Source organism: Jaculus jaculus, chromosome 1 (genome assembly GCF_020740685.1).
Source record: "Jaculus jaculus isolate mJacJac1 chromosome 1, mJacJac1.mat.Y.cur, whole genome shotgun sequence".
In the NCBI taxonomy this organism is placed as follows: domain Eukaryota; kingdom Metazoa; phylum Chordata; class Mammalia; order Rodentia; family Dipodidae; genus Jaculus; species Jaculus jaculus.
This window is the reverse complement of record NC_059102.1, coordinates 97,385,622-97,409,565: the sequence shown is the minus strand read 5'-3', so window position 1 is coordinate 97,409,565 and position 23,944 is coordinate 97,385,622. Positions and strand designations below refer to the sequence as shown.

Here is a 23,944-nt window from a genome sequence, read left to right as displayed (position 1 = left end):
CAGATGGGTCAAGGGAACTTAACAATATCTATTGTGCAAAGCTGATTTCTACTTTCTAAATCATGATAGAAACTGTTAAAATGTAAAGTGAAAATATTTTGAGTCAAAAAACTTATGAATAGGGCTGGAGATATGGCTTAAGAAACTAAGTGCTTGCCTGTGAAGCCTAAGGAACCTGGTTCAAGGCTCGTTTACCCTGGGACCCACGTTAGCCAGATGTACAAGGGTGTACATATTTGGAGTTCATTTGCAGGGGCTGGAGGCTCTGGTGCACCCATTTTTTCTTTCTCTCTCTCTCTCTCTGTCTGTTTCTGCCTCTTTATCTCTCTGTCTGTTGCTCTCAAATAAATAAATAAAAATGCACAAAAAATTAAAAAAAAACAAACTTATGGCTAGCCAAGAATGATGGTGCATGCCTTTAATCCTAGCACTCAGGAGGCAGAGGTAGGAGGATTACTGTGAGTTCAAAAAAGGGCAGCCTGAGATCACATAGTAAATTCCAGGTCAGCCTGGGCTAGAGTGAGACCCTATCATGAAAAACTCAACCAAACAACAGCAAAAAAAAAGATGAATAATTTTTCTTTATACTATAGCTATTTTAGAAATATTATTTAAGGGCACATATAATATCCTAAACTCAAATAAGTTCCAAGAACAGCTGCTATACATACACACACACACACACACACATACACACACATATATATATATAAACATGTATATATCATATATATTATATATACATATATAGTTTCAATTTAGGATTTCTATTATTTGAATTATATAATCCCTTAGATTTTAAGACAGATATGTCCCAAAATCTGAACATGTTAAGGTAAATTGCAAATAAGCTGTCTAAACTCCAGAGAATATAAAAAATAATTTCTTTCTAAATTTTTATTTTATTTTATCTTATTTACAAGAACAAGGGGGCAGGTGGTTGATGGGTGCACCAGAGCCTTTAAGCACTGCAGACCAACTTCACATACATGAGCCAATTCATGCATCTGGCTTTATGTGGATACTGAGAAATAAAAAATAAAATAAAAAAAAAAGAACCCAGTTCATTTAGCTTGGCAGGCAAGTGCCTTAACCACTGAGCAATCTCTCTAGTCCAAAAAAGTTCTTTCTTTTCCTAACCTTGCCACTGAGTGAATGAAAAATAAAGGTCTTCATGAATATTAGTGATCACAAGTAGGCCATTAGGTATGGCTTTCAAACCCTTCAATGTATAAAGTGGTGATTGTTTGGTAAAATTTCTAAGTGAATGACAGGAGAAAATGTAAATTATACATTTTTTTAATCTTTTTTACACAGGTTGGTAATTTTCAAGCAATATGAATGTAGAAAAAATTACAATGCACAAGGAAATACCTGAAGTAGACACATTACAGAAGAGCAAACATATGCCATCTACCCAGTGAACTTGGGAGCTACCCATTAAAATCAAGTGAGATGAAGAATGGGCAAAAATTGGGCTGGGGAGATGGCTTAGTGGTTAAGCGCTTGCCTGTGAAGCCTAAGGACCCTGGTTCGAGGCTCGGTTCCCCAGGTCCCACGTTAGCCAGATGCACAAGGGGGTGCACGTGTCTGGAGTTCGTTTGCAGAGGCTGGAAGCCCTGGTGCGCCCATTCTCTCTCTCTCTCTCTCTATCTGCCTTTCTCTCTGTGTCTGTCGCTCTCAAATAAATAAATAAAATAAAAAATTAAAAAAAAAAAAAAAGAATGGGCAAAAATTCTAAAAATCTAGTAAGGTCAAGTTTTGGCAACAACTTAGCCAAGGCTTTATAAATTACATGGTTTCAAACAAATTCTGAAAACAAGCCATCATGTTATAATGAAGTTGAACATATGCATTTACTATGACTCAGGAATTCTATTCATAACTCCAAACCTAATGGCAAGTCTGTCTTAGTTTCATGGGTAATGATGAAAGGAGACACATGTGTAAATGTTAACAACAGCAATGTTTACCCTACAAACATAGTGGGTAACACCCCAAATGTCCATCAACACTTAGAATGGGAGGAGCAAGTGTGTATATTAACACCATGTGATATTATGCATTAATAAGAATGAATGTACCATCATTGCATAAAGGATATTGCTCCATTTTAGGAACTTAACACAGAAAAAAAGGCAGTCAGGCTACAAAAACTTTCAAAACATGACACGTAAAGTCATTATATTTAAAGATATTAACTAAGGTGGTAAGATTCTAAAGAGCAATTTAGGAATGAAAAAGCTCTAAATCTGCTGTGTAGCCTTCTGGAAAGAAATGGCTGATGTCAGTGATGGACTCATGAGAGCTTTAATGTTAAGGGGCATGTTGTATTACTTAAAGTATTACTTAAATTTTATATTAGAGTCTTCATTACATTATTATTTTTATCCTAAGTCAATATTTACAAACACTGTTACCACATACTCAATACTTAAAGAACCCATCTAGGCTGGGGGTGGTTATGTGCATCTTTAATCCCAGCACTTTGGAGGCAGAGGTAGAAGAATCACCATGAGTTCAAAGCCACTCTGAAATTACATAATGACTTCCAGGTCAGTCTACACTAGAGTGAGACGCTACCTTGAAAAAAACCATAGAAACCATTTAGCATAGTTTTCTGCAACTGTTTTTTGTTTGTTTGTTTGTTTTACTTTGGTTTTTGTATGGGGGTTGCTTATTCTTTTGTTTGGCTAATTAGGTCTTTGTTGAGACAGGGTAAGTAGTTCAGGCTGCGTTGTAACCAGCAATCCTCATGCCTCAGCCTCCAGTGTGTTGGGCTTACAGGTGTGTAACATCACTTAGCCAACATACATGATTTTAAATTTTTATTTATTTATTTTTTATTTATTTGAAAGCGACAGACACAGAGAGAAAGACAGGTAGAGGGAAAGAGAGAGAATGGGCGCGCCAGGGCTTCCAGCCACTGCAAACGAACTCCAGATGCGTGCGCCCCCTTGTGCGTCTGGCTAACGTGGGACCTGGGGAACCGAGCCTCGAACCGGGGTCCTTAGGCTTCACAGGCAAGCGCTTAACCGCTAAGCCATCTCTCCAGCCCCATACTTGATTTTAAAAATTAGGACACACAGATTGAAAAATATATGTAACAGAAATTCTGATATGACACATAAAATAATACTGAGTTACAGGATTGTTTCTTTTTTCATATATTTTATTTATTTGAGAGAGAGAAAGAGGCAGAGACAGAGAGAAAGAGAGAGTGAGAATGGGCACACCAGGGCCTACAGCTACTGCAAATGAATTCCAGATGCATGCGCCCCCTTGTGCATCCGGCTTACGTGGGTCCTGGAGAATCAAACCAGGATTCTTTGGATTTACAGGCAAAGGCCTTAACCACTAAGCCATCTCTAATTGATTGTTTCTAAGGATTATTAAATATTTACTTTTCCTTAATTGAAAAATATTTTTTAAAATTATATGTTTACTTATTGAAATGATATACAGCAATAGTAATGTCCTTTACTTATAAATTGATTCATTGAGTTATATATATTTATTTAATTCCTCTCAGAGTTATTGAAACTGTAAATTTCTTTTTTAAATTTTTAAATTTTTATTAACATTTTCCATGATTATAAAAAATATCCCATGGTAATTCCTTCCTTCCCCACCGACACATTCCCCTTTGAAATTCCATTCTACATCATATTACCTCCCCATCTCAATCATTGTACTTCCATATATACAATATCAACCTATAAATACCCTCCTCCCTTCCTTTCTCTTCCCTTTATGTCTCCTTTTTAACTTATTGGACTCTGCTACTAAGTATTTTCATTCTCACGCAAAGTCTTTGTAATTTCATGAGGTCCCAGTGATTACTCTTTGGTTTTATTGCCTGAGCAATTGGGGTTGTATTCAGAATGTCTTTGCCAGGACCAATATGTTGGAGGGTTTCCCCTACTTTTTCCTCTAGCAGTTTCAGAGTTTCCGCTCTGATGTTAAGGTCTTTAATCCATTTGGACTTAATTCTTGTGCATGGTGAGAGAGAAGAATCTATTTTCATCCTTCTGCAGATATATATCCAGTTCTCCCAACACCATTTGCTGAAGAGGCTGTCTTTTCTCCAATAAGTATTTTTGGCAATTTTATCGAATATCAGGTGGCTATAGCTACTTGGGCTTACATCTGGGTCCTCTATTCTGTTCCACTGATCTACATGTCTGTTTATGTGCCAGTACCATGCTGTTTTTGTTACTATGTCTCTGTAATATAGGTTAAAATCAGGTATGGTGGTACCACCAGCCTTATTTTTGTTGCTCAGTATTATTTTAGATATTTGAGGTTTTTTGTGATTCCAAATTAATTTTTGGTTTGTTTTTTCTATTTCCATGAAGAATGCTTTTGGAATTTTGATAGGGATTGCATTAAATGTGAAGATTGCTTTTGGTAAGATTGCCATTTTCACAATATTAATTCTTCCAATCCAGGAACAGGGGATGTTTCTCCACTTTCTAGTGTCTTCTGCAATTTCTTGCTTGAGTGTTTTAAAGTTCTCATTGTAGAGATTCTTTACATCCTTGGTTAGGTATATTCCAAGGTACTTTATTTATTTATTTATTTTGATGCAATTGTGACTAGGAGCAATTCTCTGATTTCATCCTCTGTGTGTTTGTTGTTAGCATATATGAAGGCTGCTGATTTCTTTGTATTTATTTTGTATCCTGCTACATGGCTGTAAGTTTTGATCAGCTCTAAGAGTTTGCTAGTAGAGTCTTTAGGGTCCTTTATGTATAGAATCATGTCATCTGCAAATAATGATAACTTGATCTCTTCCTTTCCAATTTGTATCCCTTTTATGTGTGTCTCTTTCCTTATTGCTATGGCTAAGACTTCCAAAACTATATTAAATAAAAGTGGGGACAGTGGACACCCTTGTCTTGTTCCTGATTTTAGTGGGAAAGCTTTCAGTTTTTCCCCATTTAGTAATATGTTGGCTGTAGGCTTGTCATAAATAGCCTTTATTATATTGAGATAGGTTCCTTCTATTCCCAGTCTCTGTAGGACTTTTATCATGAAGGGATGTTGGATTTTGTCAAATGCTTTCTCTGCGTCCAATGAGATGATCATGTGATTTTTTTCCTTCAACCCGTTTATATAATGTATTACAGTTATAGATTTGAATATATTGAACCATCCCTGCATCTCTGGGATAAAGCCTACTATGTCAGGGTGAATGATCTTTATGATATGCTCTTGTATTCTGTTTGCCAATATTTTGTTGAGAATTTTTGCTTCTATGTTCATGAGGGAGATTGGTCTGTAATTTTCTTTTTTTGTTCTATCTTTGCCTGGTTTTGGTATCAGGGTGATGCTGGCCTCATAGAAGGAGTTTGGTAGAATTCTTTCTTTTTGTATTTCCTGGAAAAGCTTAAGAAGCAATGGTGTTAGCTCTTCCTTAAAAGTCTGGTAAAATTCAGCAGTGAATCCATCTGGGCCTGGGCTTTTTTTTTTAGTTGGGAGATTATTGATAATTGTTCAGATCTCCATGTTAGTTATAGGTCTATTTAAGTGATTAATCTCATTTTGATTTAATTTAGGTAGGTCATATAAATCAAGGAAATCATCCATTTCTTTCAGATATTCATACTTTGTGGAGTATATGCTTTTATAGTATGTCCCTATGATTTTTTGAATTTCTCTGGAATCTGTTGTGATGTTACCTTGTTCATCTCTGATTTTATTAATCTGTGTCTCTTCTCCCATTCCTTTGGTCAGATTTGCTAAGGGTTTATCAATCTTGTTTATCTTTTCAAAGAACCAACTCTTTGTTTCATTGATTCTTTGGATTGTTTTTGTTGTTGTTGTTGTTTGTTTGTTTGTTTCTATTTCATTAATTTCTGCCCTAATCTTTATTATTTCTTCCCGTCTACTGATTTTTGGTTTGCCTTATTCTTCTTTTTCCAAGGCTTGAACGTGAAGCATTAGGTCATTTACTTGCTACCTTTCTAATTTCTTAATATAGGCACTTACGGCTATAAATTTACCTTTTAGAACTCCCTTCATTGTGTCCCAGAGATTTTTGATATGTTGTGTTCTCATTATCGTTTGACTCTATAATTTTTTTCATTTCCTTCTTGATTACTTCATTGACCCATTCATCATTTAGTAGTGTATTGTTTAGTTTCCATGATTTTGTGTATGCTCTATAGCCTTTCTTGCTACTGATTTATAGTTTAATTCCATTGTGGGCAGATAGAATGCAAGGAATTATTTCAATTTTCCTGAATTTGTTAAGATTTGCTTTGTGTCCTAATACATGGTCTATTTTAGAGAATGTTTCATGTGCTGCTGAAAAGAATGTATATTCTGTAGCCTTTGGATGAAATGTCCTGTATATATCTGTTAGGTCCATTCCTTCTATGACCTCATTTAGTCCATATGCCTCTCTGTTTATTTTTCCTGGCATGACCTGTCAATTGATGAGAATGGGGTGTTAAAGTCACCCACCAGCACTGTGTTTGGTGTTATCTGTGACCTTAGTTCTAATAGTGTTTGTTTGACGAATTTGGGAGCCCCCATGTTAGGTGCATATATGTTTAGGATTGTAATGTCCTCCTGTTGGAGTGTGCCCTTAATCAGTATAAAGTGACCTTCCTTATCTTTCTTGACTAACGTCGGACTAAAGTCTACCCTGTCTGATATTAGGATAGCAACCCCTGCTTGTTTTCTAGGCCCATTTGCTTGAAACACCGTCTTCCAACCTTTCACCCTAAGATAATGTCTATCCTTTGTAGAAAGGTGAGTTTCTTGGAGACAACAAATTGTAGGATCCTGCTTTTTAACCCAGTCTGCAAACCTATGTCTTTTCGTTGGGGCATTGAGGCCGTTGATATTAAGAGATATTATTGAAAGGTGTGTATTTATGTTTGCCATTTTTTTTTGTGTGTGTATGTGTGGTTTTGGTTTTTCCTGTGCTCCCTTGTGTTAACTAGTGTTTGAGTATTGCTTGTTTTTTGTAGGTTCCTTATATGTGTGCATTTCCTTTTCTTCAGCATGGAGGATTCTATCAAGTATTTTATAGAGCTGGTTTTGTCTTCAAATACTCCTTTACCCTCCTTTTGTCATGGAATGTCCTTTTTTCTCCGTCTATTTGAATGGATAACTTTGCAGGATAAAGCAACCTTGGTTGACAGTTGTTATCTTTCAGCACTTGGAATACATCACTCCAAGCCCTTCTAGCTTTAAAAGTTTGTGTTGAATAATCTGCTGTAATCCTGATGGGATTGCTTTTGTAGGTAACTTGATTTTTCTCTCTAACTGCTTTCAATATTTTTTCTTTGGTGTGTGTGTTTGGAAGTTTGATTATAATATGGCGAGGAGAGGTTCTTTCCAGGTTTTGTCTGGCTGGGGTTCTGAAAGCTTCCTGTATCTGCGTTGGCAACTCTTTCCCAATTTGGGGGAAGTTTTCTTCTATGAGTTTGTTGAAGATGCCTACTATGCCTTTGGAATGGAATTCTTCCCCTTCTACTATGCCCTGAATTCTTATATTTGATTTTTTCATAGTGTCCCGAATATCTTGAAATTTGCATCCATTCTTTTCTATAAGTTCATGTTTCTCTTTGTTTGCCTGTATTAGATCTGCCACCTGGTCTTCTAGCTTAGATATTCTGTCCTCTCCTTCATCCATTCTACTGGTGAGATTTTCTACAGAGTTTTTTTTTTTTAAAGGCAGTCTTTTTTTTTTATATTATTTATTTATTTGAGAGCGACAGACACAGAGAGAAAGACAGATAGAGGGAGAGAGAGAGAATGGGCGTGCCAGGGCTTCCAGCCTCTGCAAAGGAACTCCAGATGCGTGCGCCCCTTGTGCATCTGGCTAACATGGGACCTGGGGAACCGAGCCTCGAACCAGGGTCCTTAGACTTCACAGTCAAGCGCTTAACTGCTAGGCCATCTCTCCAGCCCTCTACAGATTTTTTTATTTCATTAATTGTGTTCTTCATTGTAGTAATTCTGGCTGGGTTTTCTTTATTATTTCTATTTCCTTATTTATGTCTTGTATTGCCTTCTTTATTTCATTAAATTGGTGTCCTGCATCGTCTTTGATTCCTTTGATTTCCTCTTTGATTTCTTCTTTGATTCTTTTGATTTGTTCTTTGACCTCTTTGAACATAGTATAATCATTGTTTTGAACTCTTTCTCAGGCATTTTCTCTAACTTGTTCTCACTGGATGACATTTCTGATGCATTAATACTTTTAGGTTGATTTATATCATCTTGCTTTTTAGTGTTTCTTGTGTTATAATATATATATTTTTGCATGTTGGATTAAGTTAAAGCTTGGATTTTCTAGCTAGCTGGGTATTCTTAGCTGTATCAATTGATTTGATGTTGTATATTTTCAGGGTAGGAGCTTAAGGTGTTAGGTGTGGCTCTTAAGACTCTCAGAGTAACTACAAAGGTGTTCCTAGGGGTTGATTTTCCCTGCTATGGGAGTATTCAAGCAGACTGAGTTGAATAAAATACAGGTAGATTCTAAAATTTAACTAAACACTGTACACATTCTATCAAAAACAGCCCCAAGTATGTATGCAAGAGTAGTTATTATAACGACCAGATCCTCTATCAACAAAGAGTGTAAGATTTCTGGACTGTTGAGGGATCCAAGTCAGTTTGTGACCAAGTGAGACCCTTCCCTGGTTCAATCCCAATTACCATGGATGATTTTGGTCTCAGTCAAGTTGTTGCCTGGGTCGTCGGGCTTTTGTTCTGATTTCTGGAGCTGGGCACTGGCTTTTCCTGCTGGGAAAACCGAGCCTGGCAAGTGTGGCCCTACAGATCAGCACCCCCGCTGCTGGAACTGCTGCTGCTAAAGCTGCCGCTTCTGGGTCTGTAGCCACTGCTGCTGAAGCTCTGCTGCTGGGCCCACCGCTTCTGCTGCCTCTGCTGCTGCTGCTGTAGCTGCCACTGCTGGAGCCACCTCTGCTGCTGAAGCTGCTGCTGCTGGGTCCACTGCCGCTGCTGCCCCTGAAGCCGCTGATGCTGGATCTGCCACTGCTGCCACTACTGGGTCTGCTGCTGCTGGGGCCTCTATTACTGGTGCTGGAGCCACTGATATTGCTACCGATCTCTGCTCCTGCTTGGGTCCCACTGCTGGCCCAAGTTGGCATGGCTGGGTCATGGGACCGCTGCTCTGTTCGCTGGAGCTGGGCTCAGGTGGTGGGGGAGGGGAGGGAGCTGCAGCTGCTCCAGTTCTCTCGCTGTTCCACATGTTCTTCTACCTTGCGGTCTGCTCCTCCATTGCTCACTGCTGCTCTCCCTTCCCATTTTCTGACTTGTGGAGAGCTCCGGTGTGAAGGGACGCTCCTGCACCTGGCTCTTTCTGTGGCTGGAGCTGAGCCTGGCGGCTTCCTGGTGCGCCAACACCGCAGCGGTTGGCAGAGCTGCCGCTGGCCGCTTTTGCCAGCCTGTGCAGGCTCTGGATACTCTGGATCTCTTCTACTTCTTTACCGCCGCTTCAATTTCCTATTCACCTCACTTTTTAGTAAAAGTGTGTGTTTTGCTGAGTTTTTTTGGTCTTTTTTCCCCCCTAGGCTGCTTTAGCGTGGTACGTATGCCACCATCTTAACCAGAAGTCCAAACTGTAAATTTTGATTGTTATGACTGAAAAAAGTTTTGTGTAGCTTTTGGGAAATATGAAGCAAGGAAAAATGGAAACAACACGCACACACACACACGCACACGCACACATATGCAAACACAAACACACAGAGTCCCCCTTCTTAGATAGTGTATCAGCAGCAAAAGAAGGTCCTGGCAGGAAGATAATGTCTTGTCATGTTTATAGCAGATTCATCAAGGTCAACTCACATGGACTTTGATAACTGTGATAACAATGCACTCCCTTTTCTTCCTTATCAAATCTTTGCCAATAGTTGGTCCTCAGGGTAGTTAGAGGTATTTACTACATCAGTAAATAAACATGGGAAAGCTTTCCAATATTAAAGTCTTAACAGTTGGGAGAAAAACATTCATGCTTGTTGATATTCCCCTCAAAAGCAGTTGTCTCTTGCTATCTCATTGAATTCCCAGAAGGTCCAAACCCATACTACTTTATCAGTGGCATTCTATATGAAGATCTTTGTTAAATTCTGTTGTTTTAGTAAAAGTAAAGTCTACACAGTTTTCAGGGATGGTAGATATCCCTAACAAATCAAAACTGGTATTTGTCTTTTCTCCCTGTTCCATTCCTTTTGCCTTCTGTTAATTTGTGCCTCACTACATGCAACCAGAAAGGTATGGTAATGAAGCACTTGCTGAGATAAATATCCAGTATTTTATGGAAAGGAACACAATTCACAGAGGAGTTAATGCATCTGAGACTTGCAGGGCAAGATAATATTTTGAATATTTATCTTTTGTTCACTCTAGTTCCTTCACCTTCATAGTTTTCCCTAAGCTACATACAGTTTCTTCTCAGAACTGAATCTAATTTATTTTTCCATAAAGAGGAAAAGAGCACTGCAGAGAAAATAGTATTGGTGACTTCTCTGCATTTCTTCTCTCCCTTGTTTAATTCAAAGTAGAGGAAGACAGAAGTTCTTAACCCTCTCTTATTGTGAATTCAACTTACATAAAACTTACCTACATGTGAATTCACTTTTCAACAGCTCTGAGGAAAAAGTAAGTCCAGACATGCCAAGAAAATTTCAAATCACATCAGGTAAGGTTAATTAAATAACAGAGAAACTTGGGTTTGGAAGTAGTAAATCATATGAATATCTCAGCGTAGTGGTAACATGACAAGCTCTGAATTTTCAACAGGATCAAGGTCAAATAATGTTCTCTTTAATACTTGGTTTTGGAACATTTTCAGTAGGTAAATGCTTATTACTAGGGGGCTCTCACTAAAAATGGAGACAGTAACCTTTCCTTCAATTATGTCAGACAATGAGGAAATATTAGGTGAATAAATGGAAGGAAAGACATGATATCAAAGAAAAAAGAGTCAGACTAATATTTAAACCATACCGCTCTCTTCTGGGAAAGTGCTGTTTACAAAGCGTTAATGATTTTAGGACCAATTCTTTGATGCCCAGATAATAGCTTTAACATATGAGGATATGATTTTTTTTCAAATCATAAAAGCCTTGAAATTTTGCCAAAGACCCATATTAAAAACAGTTAGCAAATTATTTGAATTATAAAGTATTTACATCTTAGGAGATATTGCAAGTAGTATATATATGATGCTTGTTAAATCTTGTTGTTTTTAAAATTTTCCAAGAGTAAAGTTAAAAATTAAACTTATCTAAACCAAAACAAAATAAAAATTCTAGAATAATAATGCCAACATAACAGGAGGTGTAATTGGGTGGTAGTCAAAGAATGTAACATGTGCTGAAGTTTGTTTTAAAAATAACAAAAAAAGAGAGAATGACTATTTGTAGCAGGCAGCTTCAGGTTCACTGAGATGAACTTCCAGACCAGGCACAGTTATGGAGAGAGGGATATTTATTGAAGCCTACAGATCCAGGGGCAGTTCCATAATGGCAGAAGAATCTGGCCTGCCTTCACAGGCCCAAGAAGAGAGAGAGAAGCACAAGCCTAAAGGTCAAAAGCCACAGCACACTTCAGGAACTCCTGCTAGGTACACTTTGCATATCTTTAGATTGAAATCTGAAACCCACCATCACACTTTAAGATCCACCCAGTGATACTGCCTCCAGCCAGGTGGCAGCAGATGCAAACTACAAACAAATAAACAACTGAATATATTGGGGGCCAACTATTCAAACCACCACACCATTTAAAAGTATAATAGTGAAGACAAAATGGAAATAAATTATATCAGCAAGTTTAAAAAAAAAAAACACTTCTATCTCCAATTAAATGTTAACTGAAAAAAGTCCAAATGATTACATTTGATATAATTGTCGGTCCAAAGTTTAGAACATGTCAATCCATATACCCCTTCATTTGAGTATGCACTAAGAGTACTAAATGCAAGATTAAGAGGATGGGGATAATAAGTGTGGACATAATCCAGAATGTTGATTGCCTGTGGAGATGTGTTGAGGGTCATCATGTGTTTGGGGTTGAAAATGAGCATTCTTTCAGTTTTCTAGCTTCTGTTTTCAGTAGTGTGTTTGCTTGTTACTTTATTAAAATTTGTCTATATAATCACTGTTTCCATATCATATAAAATAATATAAACCATAATTAAAATAGAAATAAGTAATATAGTACTCTATCTCAATTTAATATAATATGATAAACATATTATATATGTAATGCTTGGGCTGGAAAGATGGATTAGTGGTTAAGGCACTTGCCTGCAAAGCCAAAGGACCCAGGTTCGACTCCCCAGGACCCATGTAAGCCAAATGCATAAGGGGTGCACACATCTGGAGTTCATTTGCAGTGGCTGGAGGTCCTGGAGCACCCATTCTCTCTCTCTATCTCTGTCTCTGTCTCTGTCTCTCTCTCTCTCTCTCTTTCTCTCAAATAAAGAAATATAGTTTAAAAAAAGAAAAAAATTATATACATAATGCTTTATTTCAATGAATATAAAAATGTATACAAGGGATTCCATAGCTATTGTTCTGTTTTCAAGACCTAAAACTTTATTATCTGGATTTATTTAAGATAAGATGCTTCTCTGTCTCAATGCTAGGCAAACATAAATATTGCAGGTGAGGCAGAAAAATGTGTTTAAAAAACTCATATAATGTATTTTCTAATATAGACCTGCCTTATATTAAAGTCTCTGTTTAATTAATTTCACACAATATTATCTGCTTCACTCACACCCTCTCTCTCTCTCTCTCTCTCTCTCTCTCTCTCTCTTTGAGTACTCCTGGGAATATCTGAAATACGGTACCAATACTCTTACAGAGAATTGCATTGCTAGGTAACAGAAACACCACTCAGCATCCAGTGTTAATGTACTGGTTGAGGCACAGATCCATCAAATAGTTGGTTTTCACTTACCTCCAAATTCTCTTTTGTTCTTATGAACTACTTCTTTCTTCCTCAGTGTGGAAGCTCTGAACATTCAGACTTCCTCCCTTCTGCAATCTTGAGCTCCCATCCATCTCTCCTGGATTTCATGGGTGTCCTCTTTTTCTATCTGCCCCAGACTCCCCTTCCTAAGTGTTTTGTTAAATATGAAGAAAGATAAGCATTCAGGGTAGTGAAGGAGGGACATAAAAAGACAAGGTGCAGAGCAGAAATCTAACCACACACACACACACACACACACACACACACACACACACACACACACACTGTTCACATGGTTGAGGAACTATAGTGTTTGTCTCCCATGAATAAAGAAAAAGTACATCCTGAAAGATGGGCAGAAAGCACCTGTGAAGGGCCATGAGTGGACACGAGGGTGAATAATCTCCCATAAGTGGCAAGGAATAAGTGAGTTTTAAATGGGGATTTGGACCCAGAGGATGTGGTTCTGGGTTGAGCATGGAAATGACAGCATTACAGCAGAGTAGGAGCATCTCCACAAGTACTACCTTTAGCTATAGGATTCTGATTTTCTTTGTTGTTGTTGTTGAATTGCTATTTATATTTTATTTGTCATAAATCTCCACAATTTCTGTTTAAGAAAAGGCATAGAAATAATAATAGCATCCATTTAGTGGCTCTGGTGTACCAGCACACTGATTGACGAGTTTCATTAGATTCTCAGTATGATAGAGCACATTCCTTGCTATGCCCATTTAATAGATGGGGAAAATAAAGCTCAGGGTTCAAGTAATTTGCCAAGCATTTTATAGGCACCTGAAAAGTCATGTGAATGTTGTCTAAAAGCAAATCAAATATCACTAACCACTGTGATTTAGTGCTACCAATTGAAAGGCACCATGTCCTATAGGACTGACTTATACTATTCCTGTGAAAGGAATTCAGGTGTTGAAAGCTGAGATAACATGCAGAACAATGAATCCTCATGAGACTGAAGGCCACAGGTGAAATACTGCTGATGTACCACACAACACAGAAAACATAAAGCATGCTTAATGAGTGTTCTGCTAACTCTTCCTGTGAATATTACTTCTGTCCTTAACATAAATGAATGACTATTAATAGTACATAATTATGTTGTAGGATGTTTCCTAAACTCATTTAATAATAATTCATCAATATAATTCTTTTACAAAGACATGAGTTTTCCATGTGAATCTTTCCACGGGAAACATTTTTCTACTACATTCTAAACATTTGGTTTATTGTCACAATGCTCTCTAAATCTCTGTTACAGACAATGAATCCTGTCAGCTGAGATAACTTAGTCATTAGAGTATTAACTAAGAAATGAAACTGATAATAACTTATGTATAACAAATGCCAAATACTGCCTGTATAGTTTCTCATTTATAAACCCTCAAAGTTTTGAAGGTATAATCACCCCATCTCTATTTTATAAATGAGAAATGTGAGATTCCAGAGTTTAAGGAACTTGCTCAAGTTTTCTCTGTTAATAAGGAGGGAATCTAGTCACCTAGCTCAGTCTGACCACATCCATCCATATCTCTCTTCATAGTGTAATGCCCCCACACTAATATGTTACCTTTAAAACACAGGTATATACAATAGTAAAACAAAGCATGAAAAAGAAAAAAAATGATTATTTAAACCTACTATTTCTCAAGGTAGCAATTCAGAGATTTGACCAAAAACCTCAGGCCTTGCAGCCTGACTCCTCTGTACAGCAGGATAATAGAATTAAAACAATACAGTCGTCTGCATCCTTTCTTCAGGATCAATAATACATCAGCAACATTTCCAAACCAAATTCATCCATGAGACTTAAATGGGAAGACTGTGAACAGAGAGTAAGAAATTTCCTATAAAGGCAAAATTACAGGCCAAACATAATAGAAAGGTTTTTATATGTTGCTAAGCTTTAAAAAAATTCTTTGTTTTTCTCTCCCTCCCTTCCTTTATACCTTGATTTAGACTAGGTCTCACTATGTAGCCCAGGCTAGCCTGAAGCTTACTTTGTATCCCAAGTTGGCCTGGATCACAACATCCTCCTGCCTCTACTTCTGAAGTGTTGTGATTATAGGTATGTGCCACCATGCCCACATTGCCTGTTTTTTTTTTTTTCCTTCCTTGAATGTGTCCATGCAGAAAGAAATAGAGCTCTGTAGGACTGATGTACATGTCTATAAATATATCTCATAATGTAAAAGACCTATGAGGTCTTACCCATCCACAAACAATCATATTTATTCCCTAAGCATTGTCTATATTCCCTGAGATTTGCTTCCTGCATGCAAAGCCATACCTAGTCACAAGCAGCCTGAGTAGTATATAAACAGCACAAAGATACTAACCAATGTAGCACCACCACTGGATCATAGTTTTTCTTCGATTCTACCACACTAACCAAAACTGTACACTCAAATATTGGGTTATTTACTTGATTCTGAAATTTCCTGTCAGAAATAGCTTTTAACTAGACCCCTGCAATAGTTGATGGCTTTCTGTCTGAGACTCCTGCCTCATACTCCATGACCTGAATCACTATCTGGGTTCCTTTTCTTTCTTTTTTTTTATTAAATAATTTTGTACTCCGTGAATACAGTCAAGTTGGTACCATTATTAGGCTCATTTCTTAATGATGCCACTTTCTACCTGCCAGTGTTAGGCTTTCATGAACAGTATCTCTAATCAGGAAGGAAGTTTACTATGCTCCCTTGGAGCCTATATAGAGGAATCTTCTGGCCCTGTGAAGAAAGTACTCACAGGGTCAAGATTTGGACATATCTAGTCTCTGACCCTGTTCTTTCTCATAAGCCACATTGTTGTGAACCCAATATGTCTCATTTCTATGAATGCATATCTATTTATGGACCCCTCTTCCTGACTAATTCTTAGAATCCTGTGCTATTTTTCCATGGCTAACTCATCCTACACCCTGCTGTCACCTGATCTTCCCACAACTTAACTTTGCTTATACTACCCACTTTTAGCAGACTTTATCCCACTCCCAATGGCACAACTCTTCCAGCAAGGCCACATGTCCAAAAGGATCTACTTGCTGAGGATCAAGTATGAAGGTTAATCACAAACAAGTTAGTCTGTGGGGGACATTTCACATTCAAACCATTACAGCTTCTACTTTATCTGCTTTCCCAATGCGATAACTCTTCATTACCTACTGTTCTCCAAACCAATAAGATACCGTCTCCATGTCCCCATTTATTCTCATTTACAAATTTTCAAGACATTGACCTTCAAGATGCTTCATCTTCTAAAGAATCTTACAGTGTGGGTTGGGAAGATGGGTCAGTTAATAGCACACTTTTCAAACAAGTCTGTGGACCAGAGTTCAAATCTCTAGTACCCATGTAAAACCAGAAATTCCAGCACTCCTAAGGCAAGATAGGGGCAGAGACACGAGACTGTGAAAAGCTTGCAAGACAGCTAGCCTAGTACAGTCATCAGTGAAAAACAAGAAGTCCTGCTTCAGACAAAAGAGAAGATGAGGACTGATATCCAAAAGCGTCCTCATGCTTGGCATGTGGACATACACACACAATAGTAAAAAATAATATCTCGGGCTGGAGAGATGGCTTAGTGGTTAAGCGCTTGCCTGTGAAGCCTATGGACCCCGGTTCGAGGCTCGTTTCCCCAGGTCCCACGTTAGCCAGATGCACAAGGGGGCGCACGCGTCTGGAGTTCGTTTGCAGAGGCTGGAAGCCCTGGCGTGCCCATTCTCTCTCTCCTTCTACCTGTCTTTCTCTCTGTGTCTGTCTCTCTCAAATAAATAAATAAAAAATGAACAAAAAATATTTAAAAAAAAAGAAAAATAATATCTCAGTTTAAAGAAACAAATACATTGAATCTAATAATTTGTTTATGATTTGTTCCCATTAAAACACCCTATGTTAATGCACTGTCAACCTAAATCAAGTCACATGGAACAGGTGCTGAGGCTAACGTATATACTCTGATGTATCTGTATTGCTCATATTTTTTGTATTGTGTATTTTTGAAAGATGCTTCCTTTAGGAATGAATGAGTGGTAGACTGGCTCTCTCAAAGTGTAGGTCAACTAACATTTCCAATAAATAGTCACATGATAAATACAATCTGTTTTCAGAAAGTATGAATTGTGTCAGATGTTCAATTCTGCTACTGTAGCAGAAAAGTAGACAGTCAGTTTGTGAAGAGAGTGAGCCTTGTTGACCTGTAGTCCGCAAATCTCTGTCTTAGAGAGAGAGTATGTGTGTAGAAGAACTTCAGCCATCCTGAGGCAGTAGGTTAGATAGTACTCTTCCTTCTAAGCTCTTCAGACAGCATTTATATTTAATTATATGTTCAAAGAAAACTTACATGCCTCATCTAATCATGTTCAATTCATTCAGCCATATTTATATTATATTGATTTTATTCAATTAGTTAACTTCCCAATTAGATTATTTTTCATTGATTTATGGCTCTCAGAAATTCCAGTATCTTAAACAAACAATGGTGCATTGTCTAGGTGTAATAAGTGAAAATATATCTGGATAAGTTTCCTACCTTCCTCTGTACACTGAGGCATAACAATAAAGCTTAAAATAGTATTTGTGCATGTGATGGGCACTTCATATTTCCTGCTGGCAAGTCATGCTTCCGCTGTACACTATTGCTATACCATTGTGTATCAGGTCATGCTGCTTTTAGGATTACCTGTAACTCAACACAAAGGAACCTTTGTCCAGAAACAGAATCAATTTGCACTCATTCTTCCCTGAAACATATCACTTTGTTTCCACAGAGTTGTAGCAAACATGACTTCAAATTCTGTAAGTAGGACCCTCACCAAACAAACCTGAAACAAATGTGCATCCACTTCTTTGTTGTGTTAATTCTGCAATCTATGAATAATACCTTTCCTAACCAAATCACACTTGTTCTTGTGGACCTTCAGTTCTTTCAGAATACACTATACCAAGACTGTGTGATGTCCCAGCTACTCTCTGTTGTTAATTGTAATATTATTACATCATTGTATACACTGCTAAGGTTCTCTGTCCTACATGATTTTTTGTGTTAGGAAATTAATCCCATGCTTTTGATTATATATGTTTTTTGATTTTTGGTATGCACTGTCATGGTAAATTTATGATATTACTATTTGTACTATTTGTACTGGTAGCTACTGCTGTTATGAGGAGTGGTAGATAAAAATTGACTGTGTTTCTTGAATCTAAAACTATAACTCACAGAAAACTGGGCACAGTCTTGGTAAAGTTAGGTACTACTTTATAAGCCAAAGTAAGCTCATATCAATAGGTCATGCACATCTTGTATTTTCCACTACTCTGTAATGAATTGGTGTACATCTCTGTTATTTCATTCTAAAGTTTATAGATTTACATGCTAATGACTCTGCTTACAAATATGAATGTTTCCAGAATTGAATTAGAAAGTCTGACCATCCATTTCTATAGTTATATTAATCATTAGTCACAAAATAGCTTATGGAGGTCAGCAAAAGACTTTGATTCAAACCTCACTGAATAAAGTGTGCTGAGCAAAAGTTGTTATGCCTTCATGGAAAGTCCTCCATTAGATCCATGCTTCTTTTGAAATTTAACTTATAATATAGCAGGGATGTATACTGAAGCTTCCATGGGGAGGGAGCCTTTCAACTCCCTCTGATGTTTGAAAGATCCTTAGAAGCACACACCATTAAAATGCTATAAATAGAATATTTTTCACCAACTTAAAAAATCGAAAGCTAGCAATCATTTCCTAATATGTTAGCACCTGTTACTGGCATCAGTTTTCCAGATATAATACATTTCTTGGAAGTGTTTTGTCTTATTTTTGTATAAGAGAAATTTCATGTAAATCTATGTGTTTATATTTATGTTTAAGCCCTTCATGAAATATGGCAATGTTTAAGAAACCAGTGAGGCCACATAAATTTATATAGAAAGTATAATAATTTGATATGGAGTTAAGAGTTTATTGATGAAATAAAGAAAGGTAGGTTTTTTTTGAGTAATAGACTAAAGACTAGTAAGTTGTTATGAACTTCTAACCACATTTTTTTCAACTGCATTAGAGTTACCTAACTCCTATATTCTGATTGTAAAGCCTTCCTCAAGTCATATATTACTGAACCATAAACTATTCTGGCTACATTTCATGCCTGATAAAATCCTAACATTTATGGTAGAAATTGTAAACCCTTGTTCCATAACTAATCTTTTAAGTTTGCTGAATGAAAAGTCTTGAGTCTTTTATCAGTGTAAAAGTACACAATTGAAAGCAATATATTTATTTTTTTTGGAAACAACATTTTTTGATCTTTGGTCACCATAATATTATAATCATTCTTGAGATGTATTCTATAAGATAAGATATGTGTGTGTGTGTGTGTGTGTGTGTGTGTGTGTGTGTGTGTGTGTGCATGTGTGTGTGTACATCCATATTTTTAAGCTATTATAAATTAGTATGTATATATATTTACTAATTTATATCAGTAAATATCTCCATAGCAACAGATACAGATAAATGAGTTTTATGTTCTACTAGCAGTATAAGTGTTGGTATTATACAACACTGAATCTACCTTATTTACAAGCTTAAGCATACTATCATACTGGGTGGCCACCATTATGAATCCTCTAAGGGAATAATTAATAGGAAGCACAGACTACATTTCTGGCTAAGCTTCAAATCACAGCTCATACCTCTCATCTCCCTACTTCCTTCACCTGTATATTTTAAAATTCCCTCATGCTGACCTAGCATCTCTACTAACTTTGTACCTCATGAAGTGTCATAAACTATTCCTAAAGGGTTTGAATCCTCCTCACTATCCCCTTACTTAGTCTGCTGTGTTTGTTTATTTCCTATCAAACATAGATAGGAAAAGATTAAGAAATGTCTATGAGTCACCTGGATGCCAGACATCCTCTCATGGTGTGGAAACAGTTTAACCTCCCTCTGATGATGATTAATAATTCTTACCATTGAAGTGGCCCCACTCTCTGCTACCAGCTGCTTGCCATGGAGTACAAAGTGATTTGGCATTAGGTGTATTTTAATAATTAGTGAGAATCCTACCCTATCCTCTCTTGGAAATATTGCCTCTCAGTAAACCAGGGAACCTAAGTGCACAGAGTCTAATATTGTGGGAATAGTATACACAAATTCCTCACTTAGCCAGTGACAATAATGCAAGATCAATCACTCCTACATTTCCCTCTTGGTTCCTAGTCTATCCTTTGGGGATATAGTAAGGAAAAATAGTCACTGATTTTGAAAACCCTTTAAGGTGTTACCCTACCATTGTGAGGCATTATCTCTACACTGGCATTTAGGTTGTACCACTTTATTTTGGGAGATGCTGAAATTTGAAGCTGGGATCTCCCTTACATGAAGGAGAAGTTTCTAACACTTAGCCACACCTCAATTCTAACTACACGTTTAACAAACAGGCTTTAATAGGACAGCAGTTCCTGGCTCATACATTATGTAGCCAGTATGATTATATAACCACTGTTGTACCTTGATCCAAATATGTTTCAATAGTCTCTAGTGACATTATGCAGCGTCTTGTACTGATACACTCATACACCCAGGAAGTCCTCAGATATGGTGTAGAAAAGGCATGAAGACATGTAAAGTAAACTCTTAATTGGAATTTGTTTGGGCTCTAGACAAGCAGAATCACTTCTCTTTCTCATGTAAAAGAGCTTAACATTATAATCACCCAAATGATGATTAATGTCTGAGGCTGAAGTTGAGGCTTGGGATTTTTCTTATTTTTGTCAGGTTGCATCATTCATCTACCTGCCCATATGTGGGAAATCAGAAATGAATTTTTTTAAACATTATTTATTTATTTATTTATGTTTTGAGAAAGGGAAAGAGGGAGAGAGAGAGAGAATGGGTGCACCAGGGCTTCCAGCCACTGCAAACGAATTCCATATACATGTGCCACCTTGTGCAACTGGCTTACATGAGTCCTGGGGAATCGAACTAAGGTCCTTTGGCTTTGCAGGCAAGTGCCTTAACCACTAAGCCATTTCTCCAACCCAGAAATGATTTTTTTTTTTTTTTGGTTTTTCGAGGTAGGGTCTCACTCTGGTCCAGGCTGACCTGGAATTAACTATGTAGTCTCAGGGTGGCCTTGAACTCAATGGTGATCCTCCTATCTCTGCCTCCCGAGTGCTGGGATTAAAGGCGTGTGCCACCGTGCTGGGCTCCAGAAATGAATATTTGAGTGTCCCATGAAACACACTGGTGCTACTAAGAAATAGAGAGGATGTTGCTCTAAAGACTAAAAATCATGTGGGGGAGGGGGCAGATGGATCAAGATTTTAGAAATATAGTAATACAGAGAAAAATAATAGATCTCAGAACTTGGACAATATGCTTTCTATCCTACTGAAAGTTCCCCTAATAATATGTTTGGATGATTGGCCCTGAGCTTTGTGTTTTGTATTTCTGTTCTGAAATAGCATAAGTTTGGCATTTATATTGGGGTGTCCTTAGTTGTGGCATTATGCTTTTGAAGAAATATTTCTCTAGTTACATAAAAAGAATATTGTCTATAAATCTTTCTAGTGCAAATACTCATATTATGGGGTACGGGTTCTTTCTCTTTTTTTTTTTTCTTTAATTTTTTTATTAATTAGTTTTGTATTCAGCAAATACAGTCAGTTTGGTACCATTATTAGGCTCATCCGTGACCTACACCCTCCCTTTGACCCCTCCTTGTTGAGGTATATGGGTCATGCATTGTGAAGTTAGTCCACAGTAATGGGTAAGATAAATGTCTCTGCATATCATGACCCAACATGTGGCTCTGACATTCTTTCTGCCCCCTCTTCCACAAAATTTCCCTGAGCCATGTTGGATTCATTTTTGTTCTGCTTCAGTGATGAGGTGTTGGGGGCCTCTGAGGCTCTGGCTCTCTGATTTGGTAGGAGTTGATTTTTTCTCAGCGTTGGTCTCCTTCCCCCTGGTGCTGGTATCCGGTTCACCAGAAAAACAGCACCCTTGCTTGTTTTGCCATTTTTTCTTAGTTTCAGCTGGGGCCCTTTTGAGGTATGATGGGGTGGCTCTCTCCTTAGGATCCACATCTATCTGAAAGAGAGAAGCAGATTCTCCAATGGAGAGTAAGTTAGCACCAGGACCAAGGAGATAACCCTTACTTTGTTTAATAGAGAATTTAATAGGTGTAGGCCCTCTTGTAGCCCATGATTGAGGGTAGCTTGATAATGGAGAGTAGACTTATGTTTGGATATGGTTCTGACTTGTTTCCTAGCTTCAGCTATGGGTCCCATACCACTGAGGGGATGAGTTAGCCAAATAAAGAGCAGTTGGTTCCCCACCATGGCTGTGTGCCACTATTGCACTGTGTGGGCATCACAACAGGTTGTTTGTTGCTAAGTAGGTTAGACCATGAGCTTCTTGGACAGATGTTGGTCATTTTCCCCCAGTCACCCATGCAGCACCTTCTGGCACTAGATGAGCTGACTGTCTGGGGACTGACTCCATAGCTTCCGGCCATGCCATTCCATTTTATGAGTCAACCACATAAGGTGTCTTCAGGGTCATCAAGTACTCTGACATAAATCTGCCTGTCTTTTCGGAAACCTTGTAGGTCTATCTGATCAAAAGCTCATTGTGGATGATAGCCACATGCTGGTACTTGGAGTTACAGGTCAGAGCCCACTAAGAAAAGGAGGAAAGAGATAACTAGTATACAAGAGCTGGAGAGAAGGTGGGGGGCAGGTTCTTTCTCTATGTCTAAAATATTAGGCATTGGTATCTGTGGTGATTTGATAAAGGTTTTCCCCCTATACTTATGTGTTCTGATGCTAAGTCCCCAGCTGGTGGCAATTTGGGAAGTGGAGTTTCCTGGAGGAAGTGTATTGTTGTGGGCAGGTTTATGGGTGTTATAGCCAACTTTCTCTTGCCAGTGTTTGGCATACTCTTTTGTTGCTGTTGTCCACTTGATGCTGGCCAGAAAGTCATTTTCACCTTCTGCTCACACCATCATTTTCTCCTGCCAACATGGAGCTTCCCCTCAATTTTATAAGCCAAAATAAACCTTTTCTCCCACAAGCTTCCAGAATACATATCTGAAATCCCAAAAGGATGTTTTATTTCAGTGTTTTTTCTCTTACCTCTCCATTCTTCAACAAGGACAAAGACATGAAAAGATTGCTTAGGTAAATACTACATTATCATAATTACAATTTCCCTGAGAAAAGTGTCTTTCAGTTTGAATATTCAGCATCATAATTACAATTTCCACAAGGAATGTACAACAATTAGTATAAACAACACAATAATCACTTGGTCCATAAGGGAGGACAGATTATTAGGGGAATGAAGAGATAGAAGATGTAAAGCTTGTATTCTCATTAGCATTCAGGAGGAGATAGACAGAACCTGAGAATAAATTGTAATATCCCCTTAAAGTCCTCTTGCCAGCATTTTGGAAAAATAGTATTATGACAGCAACTTTCTATGGGTTGATTAAGTGCTGCCTATGTAACTTTTTTCTTCATCTGATTTAGTTTTATCTTTTTTATTAAGCCTCCTTTCTATATCTATATTCATTATCATTCATAAGTGCTTTTGCATGAAAAAATTAATACAAACAAAATATCACAAAATATAAAATGTAAAAGATTTTCAAAACTAGTTTTGGAGTAAAAGGTTTCTTCAGCTATTTCTCTCTGCATAATCAAATGTTTTTCATTTGTCCAAAGAAAAACTGGGAAAGCATTCTAAAAGATTTTTTTTAAGATACACCTTTCACTATTTGTTTATTTATCTAATTGGAATTAACTTAAATTTATCTTTTTCTGTCTTATCTTTTCTGTTTCTAGATGAAGTGAGCGAAACAAAATGCAGCTTTCAAGGTTGGTACTTTCATTATGTCCTAAATGCATGCTACTATGAAACAAGGTATCCAAGTACAGCCAAAATG

At 37.5% G+C, this 23,944-nt stretch overlaps 1 protein-coding gene across 4 annotated transcripts in view; it reads left to right on the top strand.

Annotated features, from left to right (window-relative positions):
• Window positions 1–23,944, top strand: part of Lingo2 (leucine rich repeat and Ig domain containing 2) — a 1,280,444-nt gene that overhangs the window by 793,748 nt on the left and 462,752 nt on the right. For all 4 annotated transcript variants that reach the window (XM_045160274.1, XM_045160271.1, XM_045160280.1 and 1 more), the window contains one exon: window positions 23,844–23,876. The gene's annotated coding sequence lies outside the window, so the exon portion shown is untranslated. The remainder of the gene's footprint in view (window positions 1–23,843; window positions 23,877–23,944) is intronic.